This window comes from Coregonus clupeaformis, chromosome 33, assembly GCF_020615455.1.
Source record: "Coregonus clupeaformis isolate EN_2021a chromosome 33, ASM2061545v1, whole genome shotgun sequence".
Lineage (NCBI taxonomy): Eukaryota > Metazoa > Chordata > Actinopteri > Salmoniformes > Salmonidae > Coregonus > Coregonus clupeaformis.
The window spans coordinates 7,943,220-7,963,183 of NC_059224.1; the positions used below are offsets into that span (position 1 = coordinate 7,943,220).

Below are 19,964 nucleotides of genomic sequence, written 5' to 3' on the forward strand. Positions count from 1 at the left end.
GATGGTAAAGTAGAGGAATCTGGGGCAGGTCTGGCCTGCTTGGCTGGCTGTGTATGGAACTGGAGCAGCCAGTCACTGTGGGATGATCACCTAAGGAGAAGACTGATTATGTATCCAGTGACCTTCTAAACACTGGTGTTTCATCCATGGCCCATTCACCACAGAAACACTATCAGGGACCACACAGCTCACTATACCTCATTTTTCCATTAGTCTCCAGGTTTTCAGTCCCAAGCGGCACCCTTATTATTCCCCCTCCCCCCGTGTCTCTGTCTCAATCTCTCTCTCTCTTCCTTTCTGTCTACCTCTCTGGGTTTTCAGTCCATCTCCCTTCTTCTCTCCCCCCAAATGAATAACCCAGCAGGTCTGAGGTCCCAGTAGCACAGGGGCATGGCTGAACACATCACTCTCCTCAGGGGTCCCTGCTGGATTAGATTTGTCTTGCCATGCTGTCTGCCCCATAATGACACTGTTGTTTCAACTCATTCCTTCCTGTTTGGCGCTGCATTACGAGCCTCCACACTCACGCCATGGAGGGCTTGAATTGGCCACAGACAATGCACCTTCATAATGGATACAATTGGTTGGATAAGCTTTGTCTCGCCCTGCTGGTGTTGTCACTCCCCATTCCTTCCTATCTGACACTACCTTTATACCTACACGCTTAGAAAAAAAAGGCACTATCTAGAACCTAAAGGAGTTCATCGGCTGTCCTCATAGGTGAACCCTTTGAAGAACCCTTTTTGATTCCAGGTAGAAACCTTTTGGTTCCATGTAGAACCCTTTCCACAGAGCGATCTATATGGAACCAAAAAAGTTATACTTGGAATCAAAAAGGGTTCTACCTGGAACCAAAAGGGTTCTCCTATGGGGACAGCCGAAGGACCCTTTTGGAACTCTTTTTTGTAAGAGTGTAGGTTGAAGACCCAGTAATAAATCCATGCAGATGCTTTTGAATATAAACAGAATTATGGGACCTGTGTCGCTGCTAACTAGCATCGCTGGTCCCATTGTTTAAACTTTTCCTCATTTATGCAAAGAGTTCTGGGATATTAGAATCATTTTGTCTTAACCTTTGTCATCTTCAACCTAGCTTTATACCAAGCTCTAGACTAACACATTGTTCCATCACCATTCCTCCTTTGGTCTATTGTTACCAGACTCTAGACTAACACATTTTTCCATCACCATTCCTCCTTTGGTCTATTGTTACCAGACTCTAGACTAACACATACCAGGGCTAAAATGATTTAATTAGCCACACTAGTGTACCTTGGAAATGGAAGCTCTTGGATGAATGCTATGGATAATGGAAGGATAACTCTCCAGGTATTTGCCCTAATGCTCTTAGATGAATGCTATGGATAATGGTAGGATAACTCTCCAGGTATTTGCCCTAAGGCTCTTAGATGAATGCTATGGATAATGGTAGGATAACTCTCCAGGTATTTGCCCTAAGGCTTGATGAATGTATGGATAAGGTAGGAACAGGTATTGCCCTAAGGCTCTTAGATGAATGCTATGGATAATGGTAGGATAACTCTCCAGGTATTTGCCCTAAGGCTCTTAGATGAATGCTATGGATAATGGTAGGATAACTCTCCAGGTACAGTATTTGCCCTAAGGCAGCCTTACAACTGTCACGACTTCCACCGAGGCTGCCTCACCTCCTTGTTTGGGCAGGCTTCGGCGTTTCTTTCGTCACCAGCTTACTATCCACTGCCGCTCCATATATCATCATTCCATTTGTCTTGTCTTGTCAATTACACACACCTGGTTCATATCCCCTCATTAGTCTGTGTATAAGTGTTCCCTCTGCCCCCCTTGTCCTTGTGGGTGATTGTTTTATGTGAGTTGAGTGTAGCTCGGTGGAGCTACTCGTAACTTGTATTGCCGGGGTAGATTATTCCCCTGTGCCTGTATTTTGTTGGAGCTACTCGTACCTTGTATTGCCGGGGTAGATTATTCCCCTGTGCCTGTATTTTGTTGTCGCTATCCAGCGCAACTGTGTACGACGGAATAAACTCTGTATTCTGTTATTTACCCTCCTGTGCCAAGGCAGAGAAGTGTATGTTTTTCCAGCAGTCCGTATCCTTCCTCGGATACCGCATTACCACCTCAGATGTGGAGATGGAGGGAGATCGCATTTCAGCCGTGCGTAATTGGCCGACTCCAACCACGGTTAAGGAGGTGCAGCGCTTCCTTGGCTTCGCCAACTACTATCGGAGGTTTATCCAGGGCTTTGGCAAGGTCGCAGCTCCCATTACATCCCTGTTGAAGGGTGGGCCGTCCCGGCTCTGCTGGTCTGCTGAGGCTGACCTGGCCTTCAGCAAACTGCTGAGTCTGTTCACTTCAGCCCCGGTACTGGCCCACCCCGATCCACCACTACCATTAGTAGTGGAGGTGGATGCGTCCAAGGTAGCGATAGGCGCTGTCCTGGCTCAACGCTCGGGCACGCCACCCAAGCTCCGTCCCTGTGCCATCTTCTCTAAGAAGCTCAGCCCGGCGGAGCAGAACTACGACGTTGGTGATCGGGAGCTGTTGGCTGTTGTCCGAGCTTTGACCGTGTGGAGGCATTGGCTCGAAGGGGCGAAACACTCTTTCCTCGTCTGGACGGACCACCGTAACCTGGAGTACATCCGGGCAGCGAGGAGGCTGAATCCTCGCCAGGCCAGGTGGGCCCTATTCTTCACCCGGTTCGATTTTACACTGTCATACATCCCGGGTACGAAGAACATGAATGCAGACACATTGTCACGGCTGTATGACACAGAGGAGAGTCCCAGAGACAACACCCCCATACTCTTGGTCTCCTGCATTGTGGCGCCGGTAGTATGGGCGATGGACGCGGATATAGAGCAGGCATTATGCACAGATCCATCTCCTCCTCAGTGTCCAGCTGGGCTACAGTACGTGCCTGCTCTTATCCGTGATCGGCTGATCTACTGGACACACACGTCACTCTCCTCTGGTCACCCAGGTTTCGGTCGTACAGTGCGCTGCCTGACCGATAAATACTGGTGGCCTACCTTGGCTAAGGACGTGAGGGTGTATGTCTCCTCCTGCTCGGTGTGCGCCCAGAGTAAGGCACCTAGGCACCTCCCAGCGGGTAAGTTACAACCTTTACCAGTTCCACAACGACCATTGCCTCACCTAAATGTTAATTTCCTTACTGATCTTCCTCTCTCCCAAGGTAACACCACCATCCTGGTCGTTGTGGACTGCTTTACCAAGGCCTGCCGCCTCCTTCCTCTGCCCGGTCTCTCCACGGCTCTGCAAACTGTGGAAGCCCTGTTTACACACGTCTTCCGGCACTACGGGGTACCAGAGGATATAGTGTCTGACCGAGGTCCCCAGTTCACATCCAAGGTCTGGAAGGCGTTCATGGAACATCTGGGGGTCTCGGTCAGCCTGACCTCTGGATTCCACCCCGAATATAATGGGCAGGTGGAACGGGGTAAATCAGGATTAGAGAGGTTCCTGTGTTCCTACTGCCAGAACCGGCCGGGGGAGTGGTCGATGTTCTTGCCATGGGCAGAATATGCCCAGAACTCTCTCCGCCACTCCTCTACTAACCTAACGCCATTCCAATGTGTTTTAGGTTACCAACCGGTTCTGGCACCATGGGACGCTGCCCACGTTCACCTCCAATGCACCGTGCGTCGTCAGAAGGCCAACGCTGACCGCGTTGGGATCGGGTCTGGCTCTCGATCCGGTATCTGCTCCTCCGCCTGCCCTTCCGGAAGCTGAGCCCGCGGTTTGTGGGGCTGTTCAAAGTCCTGAGGAGAATCAACAAGGTCACCTATAGGTTATTACTTCCCCCTGATTACTGTATTAACCCCTCGTTTCATGTGTCTCTCCTCAGACCAATGGGGCGGCGCACAATTGGCCCAGCGTCGTCCAGGGTAGGGGAGGGAATGGCCGGCAGGGAGGTAGCTCACTGCATCGCAGTGCTAGCTGTGCCACTAGAGATCCTGGTTCGAATCCAGGCTCTGCTGTAGCCGGCCGCAACCGGGAGACCAATGGGGCGGCGCACAATTGGCCCAGCGTCGTCCAGGGTAGGGGAGGGAATGGCCGGCAGGGAGGTAGCTCAGTTGGACGACGCTGGGCCAATTGTCTCCCGGTTGCGGCCGGCTACAGCAGAGCCTGGATTCGAACCAGGATCTCTAGTGGCACAGCTAGCACTGCAATGCAGTGCCTTAGACCACTGTGCCACTCGGGAGAGATAAGTGTTCCCTCGGTGGAGCTACTAATTTACAGGTCCGCTCCAGGAGTCTGAGGAGCGGAAGGTCCCTCCACCTCCTCTGGACATCGAGGGGGCCCCAGCGTACTCTGTCCGTTCCATCCTGGATTCGAGGCGTCGGGTGGGGGGCCTTCAGTACCTCGTGGAGTGGGAGGGGATTACGGTCCGGAGGAACGGTGCTGGGTCCCGGTGAGAGATATCCTCGATCCCTCCCTATTGCAGGATTTCCACCGTCGCCATCCGGCTCGCCCTGCTCCGCGTCCTCCTGGCCGTCCCCGAGGCCGGGGTGGGAGCGCTGCTGGAGCTGCACGTCAAGGGGGCGATACTGTCACGACTTCCGCCGAGGATGCCTCCCCGCCTTGTTCGGGCAGGCTTCGGCGTTCGTCGTCACCGGCCTTCTAGCCCCTGGCGCTCCATATATCATCATTCCATTTGTCTTGTCTTGTCAATTACACACACCTGGTTCATATCCCCTCATTACTACATGTATAAGTGTTCCCTCTGCCCCCTTGTCCTTGTGGGTGATGGTTTTATGTGAGTTGCGTGTAGCTCGGTGGAGCTACTCATTTACATGTACGTCATTTAGCAGACGCTCTTATCCAGAGCGACTTACAAATCGTAGCTTGTGTTGCCGGGGTAGATTGTTCCCCTGTGCCTGTATTTTGTTGTTGCTACTCGTACCTTGTATTGCCGGGGTAGATTGTTCCCCTGTGCCTGTATTTTGTTGTTGCTACTCGTACCTTGTATTGCCGGGGTAGATTGTTCCCCTGTGCCTGTATTTTGTTGTTGCTACTCGTACCTTGTATTGCCGGGGTAGATTGTTCCCCTCTGCCTGTATTTTGTTGTTGCTACTCGTACCTTGTATTGCCGGGGTAGATTGTTCCCCTCTGCCTGTATTTTGTTGTTGCTACTCGTACCTTGTATTGCCGGGGTAGATTGTTCCCCTCTGCCTGTATTTTGTTGTCGCTATCCAGCGCAACTGTGTACGACGGAATAAACTCTGTATTCAGTGATTTACCCTCCTGAGCCTGACTCCTCCTAATCACACCTCATCACAACAACACAACAACACAACAACACAACAACACAACAACACAACAACACTGACTGAGGATGCTTCTGAAATGGCACCCTATTTGACCATGGCCTGTTGGGAATAGACTAGTGAATAGGGTGCGACCCAACCAAGAGAGAGACGCCGGTCTGAATTAGTTAAAGCTCTTCCTCCTCATCATCATCATCGTTCCCACTTCAGACAGTGAATGTGCTGAATGCTATTCTGCACCTATTGAACATCAATGAATGATAACGACTAACTCACTCTTCAATTCCAATCTGTTCCTAAATAGACAGCCAGCTGGCACATCACCAAGCTTGTGGTCTTGTCTGGAAGCTGCTGGTATACTAATCTACGTCCCAATTGGCACCCTATTCCCTACGTAGTGTGCCACACCCATAGGGTTCTGGTCAAAGTAGTGCACTATATAGGGTATAGGGTGCCATTTGGGACTCAGCCCAAACCTTGATTTTCACACGGTGTCTGCAAAACCCATTCATAATCAGTGTTACGTCTATTACTGTGAAACCCATTCATAATCAGTACCAGTTTCTATTACTGTGAAACCCATTCATACTCAGCTCAGTGTCTATTACTGTAAAACCCATTCATACTCAGTGGTATGTCTATTACTGTAAATCCCATTCATACTCAGTGCTATGTCTATTACTGTAAAACCCATTCATACTCAGTGGTATGTCTATTACTGTAAATCCCATTCATACTCAGTGCTATGTCTATTACTGTAAAACCCATTCATACTCAGTGGTATGTCTATTACTGTAAATCCCATTCATACTCAGTGCTATGTCTATTACTGTAAAATCCATTCATACTCAGTGCTGTCCATTACTGTAAAACCCATTCATACTCAGTGATATGTATATTACTGTAAAACCCATTCATACTCAGTGCTGTCTATTACTGTAAAACCCATTCATACTCAGTGCTGTCTATTACTGTAAAACCCATTAATACTCAGTGCTATGTCTATTACTATAAAACCTATTCATATTCAATGATATGTATATTACTGTAAAACCCATTCATACTCAGTGCTGTCTATTACTGTAAAACCCATTCATACTCAGTGATGTATATTACTGTAAAACCTATTCATACTCAATGATATGTATATTACTGTAAACCCATTCATACTCAGTGCTGTCTATTACTGTAAAACCCATTCATACTCAGTGATATGTCTATTACTGTAAAACCCATTCATACTCAGTGCTGTCTATTACTGTAAAAACCCATTCATAATCAGTGATATGTATACTACTGTAAAACCTATTCATACTCAATGATATGTATATTATTGTAAAACCAATTCATACTCAGTGCTGTCTATTACTGTAAAACCCATTCATACTCAGTGCTGTCTATTACTGTAAAACCCATTCATCCTCAGTGCTGTCTATTACTGTAAAACCCATTAATACTCAGTGCTGTCTATTACTGTAAAACCCATTCATACTCAGTGCTGTCTATTACTGTAAAACCCATTCATACTCAGTGCTGTCTATTACTGTAAAAACCCATTCATACTCAGTGCTGTCTATTACTGTAAAAACCCATTCATAATCAGTGATATGTATACTACTGTAAAACCTATTCATACTCAATGATATATATATATTACTGTAAAACCAATTCATACTCAGTGCTGTCTATTACTGTAAAACCCATTCATACTCAGTGCTGTCTATTACTGTAAAACCCATTCATACTCAGTGCTGTCTATTACTGTAAAACCCATTCATACTCAGTGCTGTCTATTACTGTAAAACCCATTCATACTCAGTGCTGTCTATTACAGAGCCAGCCATCTACATCAGCTTTTGTGTGTGTGTGTATGTTTGCGTGTGTGTGCACGCGTGTGTGTGTGTTTTACAGAGCTAGCCATCTACATCATCTTTATCTCCATGCTATTACCTCCCAGTGATGTGTGTAGAATCCGTTTGGGACAGCACAGCAGCCTAAAAGACATGTGCTTTATCATGGAGCCAGACAGGCAGGACCTGGAAATTGAGGTTTATGGTTTAGGCATGCATGAATGGAGCTGAGTTGTGTGAAGGGAGGCTGGCTGATGGATGGCGCTGAGTTGTGTGAATGGAGGCTGGCTGATGGATGGCGCTGAGTTGTGTGAAGGGAGGCTGGCTGATGGATGGCGCTGAGTTGTGTGAATGGAGGCTGGCTGATGGATGGCGCTGAGTTGTGTGAAGGGAGGCTGGCTGATGGATGGATGGCGCTGAGTTGTGTGAAGGGAGGCTGGCTGATGGATGGCGCTGAGTTGTGTGAATGGAGGCTGGCTGATGGATGGCGCTGAGTTGTGTGAAGGGAGGCTGGCTGATGGATGGCGCTGAGTTTTGTGAAGGGAGGCTGGCTGATGCAGCATAAAGGTGTTGCCTACACCAGCCTGTACCAGTGGGACCACTGCATGCTTGGTGCATAGGGGAGAGTGGGGTAAGTTGAGCCACTGTTTCTGATAAACCATACACAAAATGTATCATTAGGAAGAAGTAATCATTTCATGGACTCTATGAAGGAAGAAATCACATGGAAAAATTGGTAAGAAAGTTAGGTAAAAAAAAAACTGATGTTCACCAAGTCAAATGAATGTATTGTGTTAGAGGTTTCATTATGCTTGTATCTAAACCAAAGTACATATACAATTGTTCTATACATCAGTTGGGGTCTCTATGAGCGTCAATATGTCCTAAACCTAGCATAAAAGTGCATCCTTGTAGCTGTGTTGGCTAATATAGTCAAAATGTTTGCCTTGGGGTAAGTTGAGCCAATGGCCATGGGGTAAGTTGAGCAAATTAAAGTGTTTTCTTCTCAGGCGTATTGCAAGGCATTATCACTGGGATATGAATAACAACAGGGCCTGGCCCATGTTAGAAGAAGAAGAAGAAGAAGAAGAAGAAGAAGAAGAAGAAGAAGAAGAAGAAGAAGAAGAAGAAGAAGAAGAAGAAGAAGAAGAAGAAGAAGAAGAAGAAGAAGAAGAAGAAGAAGAAGAAGAAGAAGAAGAAGAAGAAGAAGAAGAAGAAGAAGAAGAAGAAGAAGAAGAAGAAGAAGAAGAAGAAGAAGAAGAAGAAGAAGAAGAAGAAGAAGAAGAAGAAGAAGAAGAAGAAGAAGAAGAAGAAGAAGAAGAAGAAGAAGAAGAAGAAGAAGGTTTTCTAAACACAATGGTAAAGAACCTGAATCAAACACACATGAATCATCTTCCTAAATGGTTCTCTTACTGCTCTCCTATCCCATTATTTAACCCAATGACCCCCAACTTGACGCCTGCTTCTAACCCCTTTTAATAAACATTGTGCGTTTGAGCTACAGACTTCTGGGTTGTACAATTGGATTTGTCTATTTCTTCTGCATCCATAGAGCCGCAGTGTTTGTGCGACAAGGGCGGATCACAAAGGGGCCCGGGGGCCCGGGTCTTTTGGTCCGGATGGTTTGAGCTACAAACTAAACTCAGCAAAAAAAAAGAAACGTCCTCTCACTGTCAATGTCCCGTGTAGCTCAGTTGTTAGAGCATGGCGCTTGCAACGCCAGGGTTGTGGGTTTGATTCCCACGGGGGGCCAGTATGAAAAAATGTATGCACTCACTAACTGTAAGTCGCTCTGGATAAGAGTGTCTGCTAAATGACTAAAATGTAAATGTCAACTGCGTTTATTTTCAGCAAACTTAACATGTGTAAATATTTGTATGAACATAACAAGATTCAACAACTGAGACATAAACTGAACAAGTTCCCATAGACATGTGACTAACAGAAATTGAATAATGTGTCCCTGAACAAAGGGGGGGTCAAAATCAAAAGTAACAGTCAGTATCTGGTGTGGCCACCAGCTGTATTAAGTACTGCAGTGCATCTCCTCCTCATGGACTGCACCAGATTTGCCAGTTCTTGCTGTGAGATGTTACCCCACTCTTCCACCAAGGCACCTGCAAGTTCCCGGACATTTCTGGGGGGAATGGCCCTAGCCCTCACCCTCCGATCCAACAGGTCCCAGACGTGCTCAATGGGATTGAGATCTGGGCTCTTCGCTGGCCATGGCAGAACACTGACATTCCTGTCTTGCAGGAAATCACGCACAGAACGAGCAGTATGGCTGGTGGCATTGTCATGCTGGAGGGTCATGTCAGGATGAGCCTGCAGGAAGGGTACCCCATGAGGGAGGAGGATGTCTTCCCTGTAATGCACAGCGTTGAGATTGCCTGCAATGACAACAAGCTCAGTCCGATGATGCTGTGATACACCGCCCCAGACCATGACAGACCCTCCACTTCCAAATCAATCCCGCTCCAGAGTACAGGCCTCGGTGTAACTCTCATTCCTTCGACGATAAACGTGAATCCGACCATCACCCCTGGTGAGACAAAACCGTGACTCGTCAGTGAAGAGCACTTTTTGCCAGTCCTATCTGGTCCAGTGACGGTGGGTTTGTGCCCATAGGCGACGTTGTTGACGGTGATGTCTGGTGAGGACCTGCCTTACAACAGGCCTACAAGCCCTCAGTCCAGCCTCTCCCCTCAGTCCAGCCTCTCTCAGCCTATTGCGGACAGTCTGAACACTGATGGAGGGATTGTGCATTCCAGGTGTAACTCTGGCAATTGTTGTTGCCATCCTGTACCTGTCCCGCTGGTGTGATGTTCGGATGTACCGATCCTGTGCAGGTGTTGTTACACGTGGTCTGCCACTGCGAGGACGATCAGCTGTCCGTCCTGTCTACCTGTAGCGCTGTCTTAGGTGTCTCAGTACGGACATTGCAATTTATTGCCCTGGCCACATCTGCAGTCCTCAGGCCTCCTTGCAGCATGCCTAAGGCACGTTCACGCAGATGAGCAGGGACCCTGGGCATCTTTCTTTTGGTGTTTTTCAGAGTCAGTAGAAAGGCCTCTTTAGTGTCCTAAGTTTTCATAACTGTGATCTTAATTGCCTACCGTCTGTAAGCTGTTAGTGTCTTAACGACCGTTCCACAGGTGCATATTCATTAATTGTTTATGGTTCATTGAACAAGCATGGGGAAACAGTGTTTAAACCCTTTACAATGAAGATTATTTATTATTTTGGATTTTTACGAATTATCTTTGAAAGACAGGGTCCTGAAAAAGGGACGTTTCTTTTTTTTCTGAGTTTATCTATGAAAAGCTGAGACTCACACTCACACTCACACGAACACGAATACGAAACATTTTGTTCTATGTCGCTCACAAGCTACACAGGAGTCGTTCGAAGGTAAGATGTTCTTCTACATAGTTCCCAGGACATCGTGTCTATAATACTGCAATAAGCTCACATAGTTGCTGTGACAAGCTCCGAACGCCACACAGCTGTCACTGACTTGGTGGATTTTAATTTCTGTACTTAGAGCATTCATATCAATTCATTTTCATTTTCATCAGGCTTTTGTTTTGGCTGACCTTTTTTTTATTGAAATGTTGTCAATAAAGCTCATGAATGCAACTGTTTATGTCAAATTGTTTTACTTGTATACCCTGGTTGTCCTGAAAATAAAACGGTAAACCACTTCATTGTGAGGCTAAATATAAGGGCTGGACATTCAGATAAATGAAAAGCAGATTTTTGCTGGGGTTTTGATAGGGTTAAAGACTACAATAGTCCTAGAGTATGATCCAATCTCCTAACACACACAGATGTGGGTAACGGAAAGGCTAACATGTAGATTCATCCTTTTAGGAACTACTACAGTCATCCTAAGGAAACAGTGCCAACACCAAGTCATAATCCACTAGAACTTAATCCATAATAACTGATAGCCTGCCTGTGTCATCTCTGTGTGGAACACAAAATAACACATTATTACACTCCTGCTATCACAAGGCCACTTCCTACGGACCTTCAGAAGCTCTTTTACCCTAGAGCTTCAACACACACACACACACACACACACACACACGTACGGGCATGCGTCACACACACACACACACACACACACGTGAATGACTTAAAGGTAGGAGTGTGTGTGTGCGTGTGTCCATCCCTGTTCATGTGTGTAGCCATCAGGTTGTCCCAGGGCTGTGGCAGAGTGCCCAGTATGGATGGACATGCTTTTGTTGGCCATTGATTACAGTTCCCCTGGTGATAACAGGGAGAAGAGACTCCATTATCCAGTTCAACACAAGACCCTCTGAAAGACAGGGAGAAGAGACTCCATTATCCAGTTCAACACAAGACCCTCTGAAAGACAGGGAGAAGAGACTCCATTATCCAGTTCAACAAAAGACCCTCTGAAAGACAGGGAGAAGAACTCCATTATCCAGTTCAACAAAAGACCCTCTGAAAGACAGGGAGAAGAGACTCCATTATCCAGTTCAACACAAGACCCTCTGAAAGACAGGGAGAAGAGACTCCATTATCCAGTTCAACACAAGACCCTCTGAAAGACAAGGAGAAGAGACTCCATTATCCAGTTCAACAAAAGACCCTCTGAAAGACAGGGAGAAGAACTCCATTATCCAGTTCAACAAAAGACCCTCTGAAAGACAGGGAGAAGAGACTCCATTATCCAGTTCAACACAAGACCCTCTGAAAGACAAGGAGAAGAGACTCCATTATCCAGTTCAACACAAGACCCTCTGAAAGACAAGGAGAAGAGACTCCATTATCCAGTTCAACACAAGACCCTCTGAAAGACAAGGAGAAGAGACTCCATTATCCAGTTCAACACAAGACCCTCTGAAAGACAAGGAGAAGAGACTCCATTATCCAGTTCAACACAAGACCCTCTGAAAGACAAGGAGAAGAGACTCCATTATCCAGTTCAACACAAGACCCTCTGAAAGACAAGGAGAAGAGACTCCATTATCCAGTTCAACACAAGACCCTCTGAAAGACAAGGAGAAGAGACTCCATTATCCAGTTCAACACAAGACCCTCTGAAAGACAAGGAGAATAGACTCCATTATCCAGTTCAACACAAGACCCTCTGAAAGACAAGGAGAAGAGACTCCATTATCCAGTTCAACACAAGACCCTCTGAAAGACAAGGAGAAGAGACTCCATTATCCAGTTCAACACAAGACCCTCTGAAAGACAAGGAGAAGAGACTCCATTATCCAGTTCAACACAAGACCCTCTGAAAGACAAGGAGAAGAGACTCCATTATCCAGTTCAACACAAGACCCTCTGAAAGACAAGGAGAAGAGACTCCATTATCCAGTTCAACACAAGACCCTCTGAAAGACAAGGAGAAGAGACTCCATTATCCAGTTCAACACAAGACCCTCTGAAAGACAAGGAGAAGAGACTCCATTATCCAGTTCAACACAAGACCCTCTGAAAGACAAGGAGAAGAGACTCCATTATCCAGTTCAACACAAGACCCTCTGGAAGACAGGGAGAAGAGACTCCATTATCCAGTTCAACACAAGACCCTCTGGAAGCTCGGACTCAAAGGCTACATCACAAATGGCACTCTATTCCCTGCAGATGTAGGATCTTAATTTGAGCCAATTTGCTAAAGCAGGAAAATACAGTGCATTTGGAAAGTATTCAGACCCCTTCTCTTTTTCCACATTTTGTTACGTAATTGCCTTATTATAAAATGGGTTAAACCTTTTTTCCCCTCGCCAATATACACACAATACCCCATAACGACAAAGCGAAAATAATTTTTTTGTGTGTGTGCAAATGTATTAAAAATAAAAAACAGAAATACCTTATTTACATAAGTATTCAGACCCTTTGCTATGAGACTCAAAATTTAGCTCAGTTCCATCCTGTTTCCATTTATCATAATTGAGATGTTTCTACAACTTGATTGGAGTCCACCTGTGGTAAATTCAATTGATTGGACATGATTTGGAAAGGCACACACCTGTCTATATAAGGTCCTACAGTTGACAGTGCATGTCAGAGCAAAAACCAAGCAATGAGGTCGAAGGAATTGTCCGTAGAGCTCCGAGACAGGATAGTGTCGAGGCACAGATCTGGGGAAGGGTACCAAAAAAAGGTCTGCAGCATTGAAGATCCCCAAGAACATAGTGGCCTCCATCATTCTTAAATGGAAGAAGTTTGGAACCACCTGCCCGGCCAAACTGAGCAATCGGGGGAGAAGGGCCTTGGTCATGGAGGTGACCAAGAACCCGATGATCACTCTGACAGAGCTCCAGAGTTTCACCGTGGAGATGGGAGAACCTTCCAGAAGGACAACCATCTCTGCAGCACTCCACCAATGAGGCCTTTATGGTGGAATGGCCAGACGGATGCCACTCCTCAGTAAAAGGCACATTACAGCCAGCTTGGAGTTTGCCAAAAGGCACCTAAAGGACTCTCAGACCATGAGAAACAAGATTTTCTGGTCTGATGAAACCAAGATTGAACACTTTGGCCTGAATGCCAAGCGTCACGTCTGGAGGAAACCTGGCACCATCCCTACGCTGAAGCATGGTGGTGGCAGCATCATGCTGTGGGGATCTTTTTCAGCGGCAGGGTTGGGAGACTAGTCAGGATCGAGGGAAAGATGAAGGGAGAAAAGTACAAAGAGATCCTTGATAAAAACCTGCTCCAGAGCGCTCAGGACCTCAGACTAGGGCGAAGGTTCACCTTCCAACCGGACAACGACCCTAAGCACACAGCCAAGACAACTCAGGAGTGGCTTCGGGACAAGTCTCTGAATGTCTTTGAGTGGCCCAGCCAGAGCCTGGACTTGAAACCGATCAAACATCTCTGGAGAGACCTGAAAATAGCTGTGCAGCGACGCTCCCCATCCAACCTGACAGAGCTTGAGAGGCTCTGCAGAGAAGAATGGGAGAAACTCCCCAAATACAGGTGTGCCAAGCTTGTAGCGTCATACCCAAGAAGACTCGATGCTGGAATCGATGCTGGATGCTGGAAGGTGCTTCAACAAAGTAGTGAGTAAAGGGTATGAATACTTATGTAAATGTGATATTTCCGTTTTTTATTTGTAATACATTTACACACAAAAATATATATGTTTTCGCTTTGTCATTATGGGGTATTGTGTGTAGATTGATGAGGGAAAAAACATAATTTAATCAAATTTGGAATAAGGCTGTAACGCAATATAATGTGGAAAAAGTCAAGGTGTCTGAATACTTGTACTAATGCACTGTAATCCTGCAGCAACAGGAAATGTGAATTATTATGTGGATTATAATTAATGGGACATGTTTCTAGGGGTAAATCAAGGCTGCCATTTTAAAGTGGAAATTACAAACTTTAGAAGCCTTTTTAAACCTTGAAAACACTACAAGCTTGCATTTCCTGCTGTGCAGGAAAATTCACAGCAACAAAAGAGTGATCAAATCTAGATCTACATCTGTATGAGTTAAATGAGTTGGACTTATATGTACTATCTGATAATGTTGTCAAGGTTTGTAATCATTTTTATTATTTTTTTTATCCCAAGTTAAGGCTATATTGATCACAGTGAGATAAATCAGACTATTATATTCTATAATATTCTTCTGTATCTTAGTCCATGCCGCTCTGTCATTGCTTGTCCATATATGTATATATTCTTGAATCCCATTCCTTACTTTTTTGTCTGTATTGGGTATATGTTGTGTAATTGTTAGATATTACTGCACTGTCGGAGCTAGAAGCACAAGCATTTCGCTACACCCGCTATAACATCTGCTAAACACGTGGATGTGACAAATACAATTTTATTTGATTTGACTGGATCTCAGCACTTCCACAACCTCAAAAATAAAATAAAATAATCCTATTTTCCTCTTCTTTTAAAGACATTTATCTATTTCCTCGATTGTAGAAAGACTCTTTAAAAACGAATTCCTTCTGGATCAGATTTCTTCGGATATAGCTCTCAGTGTTTGGATTGAGAAACCTCCCTCCATTCTCTAGGTAGATCTGAGAGGAGAGTGGTTCTGTTGTATACTGCTGCTGTTCTTTACACACACACACACACACACACACACACACACACACACACACACACACACACACACACACACACACACACACACACAGCTCTGAGAGAAGACGGACGTTTCTGTATAGTGCTGCTGTTATCCTTCCATTCTCTGGTATTAGATCAGAGAGGAGGGATGTATTTCAGTGCTGTTCAGTGAGTGAGTAAGTGAGTGAGTGAGTGAGTGAGTGAGTGAGTGAGTGAGTGAGTGAGTGAGTGAGTGAGTGAGTGAGTGAGTGAGTGAGTGAGTGAGTGTGTGTACGTGCACGTGCGTGCGAGAGCTAGAGAGCATTCTACACAATAAAAGAAAACGAATTCAATTTGAAATACCTATTACCATTAGGCTAAAACTAATTGAATGTGTCATTGAACCAATTGCACCTTATGGCAGCGAGGTGTGGGGTCCACTTGCGAAACAAGATTTCACACAATGGGACAAACACCCAATTGAAACCCTGCATGCAGAGTTCTGTAAAATTCTCCTACATGTCCAGAGGAAAACTACAAACAATGCATTCAGGACAGAATTAGGCCAATATCCACTAATAATACAAACTCAAACGTTTTTGGAAACATCTAAAATACAGTGACCCCCTCTCAAATCATTACCAAGCCCTGCAATGCCAAGAGCTGAGCAAAGCAAATAGTCCCCTCATCCAGCTGGTCCTGGGGCTGAGAAGGGTAGACACAGGAAAATATGGCTCCCTGTAGAGGAAAGGCTGTGCAACCACTGCACCACAGCAGAACACGAGACAGAGCTGCATTTCCTGACAAAATGTAAAAAATATAAAACAATTAAAGTGTCATTTCCCCAAAATTGAAAGAGGAAACCCTTAGTCAAGGTTTTAAAGACCTCTCTGATGAGAATAGGCTACCCGTCCTGTTGGGGGAGGACGCAGAGAGCTGTGGGTTGGCAGCGCACTACATTGCTGCCTTCCATAAAATAAGGGACAGTGTCTGACAGACCAACCAACCTGGACATGTCCTCTACGCCATTGTTATTGTTACTGTTCATTGTATGGCTATTTGTACCCTTGATTATTGTTGTTACTGCTGTCCGGTTGACAATATTGATTATTATTATTTTAATTATGTTAATATTGTAAATGAATCACTTAATTTCCAAAGTACGCTTTCACCATGTGTACTTTGCTACGTAATGCCAATAAAGCAATTTGAATTGAATTGAAAAATAGAGGTAGAGAGAGAGAGAGAGAGTGTGTCTCAGCCACTTCTTTGATAAGAATGAATTCATTATCTTGTGAGTAGCTAAATTGAGACAAAGAGTTGACAAAAGAGAGAGCCTGTTTCATCTTTCCAGAGCAATTGAAGATCCCCAGACCGCCATTGCATTGATGTTTGAATATTCAGATGTACCACTTTCCCACCCAATATTTGGCAGTATACAGTAGCCCACCTATTCTATTTGGAATCTGTAAACTCAGTCATTTATTAAAAATAAAAAAATAAAATGATGTGCAATTCTTAGCCAAGTTCCATTTTTGCAGGACTACAGATGTACAGTATGCACACATGATGTTTAAAGCTACAGGGATAATGGATCTATGTATTTACACCAGATTTGCATTATTTTTGTTTCTATTTCAGGTATTGATGTATAGGCTGATGTCGATTCATGTTGTGTAGACATGCTTTTGCCACTCACCACTCAAACCACCCCGCGACGACTAAAAACATTCCAAAAGTAACTCCCAGTGTTTCACAAAAATCCTATAAACCAAGTAATTAAACGGTCCTTATCTAATCCAGTAATACACTGACTTTAACAACCGGTGATGGGGTAGACAATTGCACAACACTTGGCGGCAGGTAGACTTGAAAATCACGGAGACAAAGCGAGGGAGCATCCTATAAACCAATTTCATTATCAGCACCGTTCCGCCACCAACACACAGGCACTTCATAATCTATGTGCAACGCGTGTGCTGTCAATTGGCTTACCTAAAAAAGCAACCGCAAAATCCGACGATTGAACATAGGCTATAGCCTTTACATCGATTTGAGTTGATAAATGTGCATTTAGGCAGTTGATACATGATTGTGAACACAAAACCCCCAAGCAATAGTGTTGTATGCGTAAAGACCGATTTGGTCACATTGTAAAATAATATCTAAAATACAATACCTTACCTGCGAATTCCTGACAATCCAAACATAGTTTGACATGTACAGCCACTTGCTTGTATTTCTGTAGGCATTATTGTGGGTTGATGTGAGATCAATGATAGCCTAGTCCTTCTCTTTGAAAATGATCATCTGATGTGATCGAGTCCGTTAGGAGTCCTCTATTTCACTGCGATCTCTCCAATGAGAGACACGAATAGGTCTCCGCGTGGTGGTTGATATGAAAGATGAAACTTGCATCAAACCCCTTGGATTCTGTTTTTTGTTGTTGAACGAAATGAGTCTCTGCTTCTCTGTTCTGATAGGAAGGGTTCTAATACAGTTGGTTATTGCCTTTACAAACGGAAGTACTTTTTTATGTTCAGAAGATGCTCATTTATTTATATTCACACAGCCAAAAATACTGTATGTATTGTCGTCTTTCTTTTTCCAAGTTAGAAAGTCCAGTTTGCGAGCTCTCTTCAGTGAAATCCCATCAGAGAGGTGTCGGTCCTCTGCAGAATAATGTTTTCATTGTTATGCTGTGTAGTGCGCTACAAGTCAACCATGCATAATTGCAACAGCATTCCTCCCACTGCCTGCACTATATGTGTGTGTTCGCGCGGCATCCCCACATGTTCAGCCAGTATATGGCGGACAGGTTATTGCGAGTCTGGAATATAGCAGGTTACAACTGCAACAACACCTTGGCTGAATTAAAGAAGATTATTCTCCAGCAGCGGTTATTGTTAGAAAGAGGGAAGGAATGAATGTCAGTCCGCACAGCACAGGTTTGTTGTTGGGAGTCAAACGATGTAACTCGCGCCGCGTGCTGCTGCAACCTACAGCCTGTTCTGCGCGCGACCAAAAAAACAGAACAGTAGCTTTTGTAGGTTTCCATCCAATAGGCGACAGATTTTCATGCGAATATTCTAAAATTCCGCATAAAGAAAGTATGTCCATTTTCCCCGCAAGTGGTGTTTATACCAAACGGATTTACGTGATGACGTGGTGCACACAAAATGTAATTTTTTCACTAAAATGTGCATGTACTTAATACAAATCTAAAGTTCAATGTGTTTCCATCTCATTTTTTTCAACTCAACTGATAGTTTTGTCACAAAAACCGTTGAGTTAAATAGAAAACGTGCCAACTCTGGTCTTGGCACGTGCGCTCGAGCCAACAGCTCGCAGACACAGTGCGGGTAGACTGTGAAGGTAGGCTAGTCTACATGATGACATTATTATGGATAAGAGCCAGAATATTTTTTATTTATCAAACGGCAGTCAAGCATCGATCATCATGTCACCAGAATAAGACCCTCAGTATTTACTGGAGGGTCCCTGTGAAGTTCATAATAACTTATTTAATCTGTAGCCTAATAAACTGCATGGTTTCCCGAGTCATAGTGGGAGGATCACAAAATATATAATCGCGTGACTCCATGTTTACTTCATGATGGTTATTTTATCAATATTTGAGCAGAAAAGCGTTTCCACCACCATTTCTCTCATAATTAATTTTACTGACACAAAAAGATCGCACCATGTCCAAAAAAACCAATTATTTGTCTGGCATTTATAAAATTGTACCAAAACTACGTGTTTCCATCACAGCTGTCCTTATTTTAAAAAATACAGTATGACTTTACTCCATAAAAACTGTGGATGGAAACGTGGTTAGTGGGATGGACATTCTCAAGGACGCGCCCTGCTGCTGTGCGTGCTCGTGGCCGTTTGGAGAGATGAAAGGGTCCCTTACATCAGCAGCAGGTGAATTCTGAACAATTGTCAATGGCAACGCAACACATTTTAGATTACTCAAAAATGATTACCCTGTCCTCATTTCACCCACACATTTTCATTAAAACATATGAGAGTAGCCAAAACCAGTAATAAACAACGGAACTTGTACATGTTGTGGTGGTCATTCTGGAAATAAAAGTCATAGTATTTTAGTGGCTGGGATTGCAAAGAAACAATGGAGATGTCTGTTTTCGTTTCAATGTACCCCCTATTATTTACTATTCAAAGGTTTTGTTTGGTAAAGTCAATATGGAAAGCAGACATAGACCTGGGTTCAAATACTATTTCAAATATCTCAATTACTTTCACATAAATTCGAAGGAAGTATTCATATATATATATATATATATATATATATGTGTGTGTGTACATATTTTTTATGTATTTGGAAATACACATGGAAAGTATTTTAAAACTACCATGCATTTTACCCAGGTATTTGAAAATATTATCTGAAATAATTATTAGAAAATCCTCTTAAATACAATTTGGCTATTATTTATTTATTTTCCACAAATAACCATTCAAATACTCAAATTAAAGTACTTGTTTTTGGCTGTGTATTTGAAAATACTGAAAATACACAGAAAAATGTATTTTAAATACCAAATACTCAAATACACATGTATTTGAATCCAGGTCTGCTTGGTAACATAGTTCATAGGGACGCCTTCCCCTTCCGTTCTTCTTTCTTTCTGAGTAGGCCTTCTCCTCGAGCTGTTTCCAGGGATTCTCCCAGTGTGTTCTCTGCGCCTGCGATGGTTAGTTCATATAGAGAGGAGCCTTTCTCCTTTCAGACTTCTA

General features: G+C 44.3%; 1 protein-coding gene across 1 annotated transcript in view; it reads right to left on the reverse strand.

Annotated features, from left to right (window-relative positions):
* LOC121549230 (synapse differentiation-inducing gene protein 1-like) overlaps positions 1–18,238 on the reverse strand; it is a 76,703-nt gene extending 58,465 nt beyond the window's left edge. Inside the window, exon 1 of the mRNA XM_041861087.2 lies at positions 17,382–18,238. The gene's annotated coding sequence lies outside the window, so the exon portion shown is untranslated. The remainder of the gene's footprint in view (positions 1–17,381) is intronic.
* Positions 18,239–19,964: the final 1,726 nt, after the last annotated feature.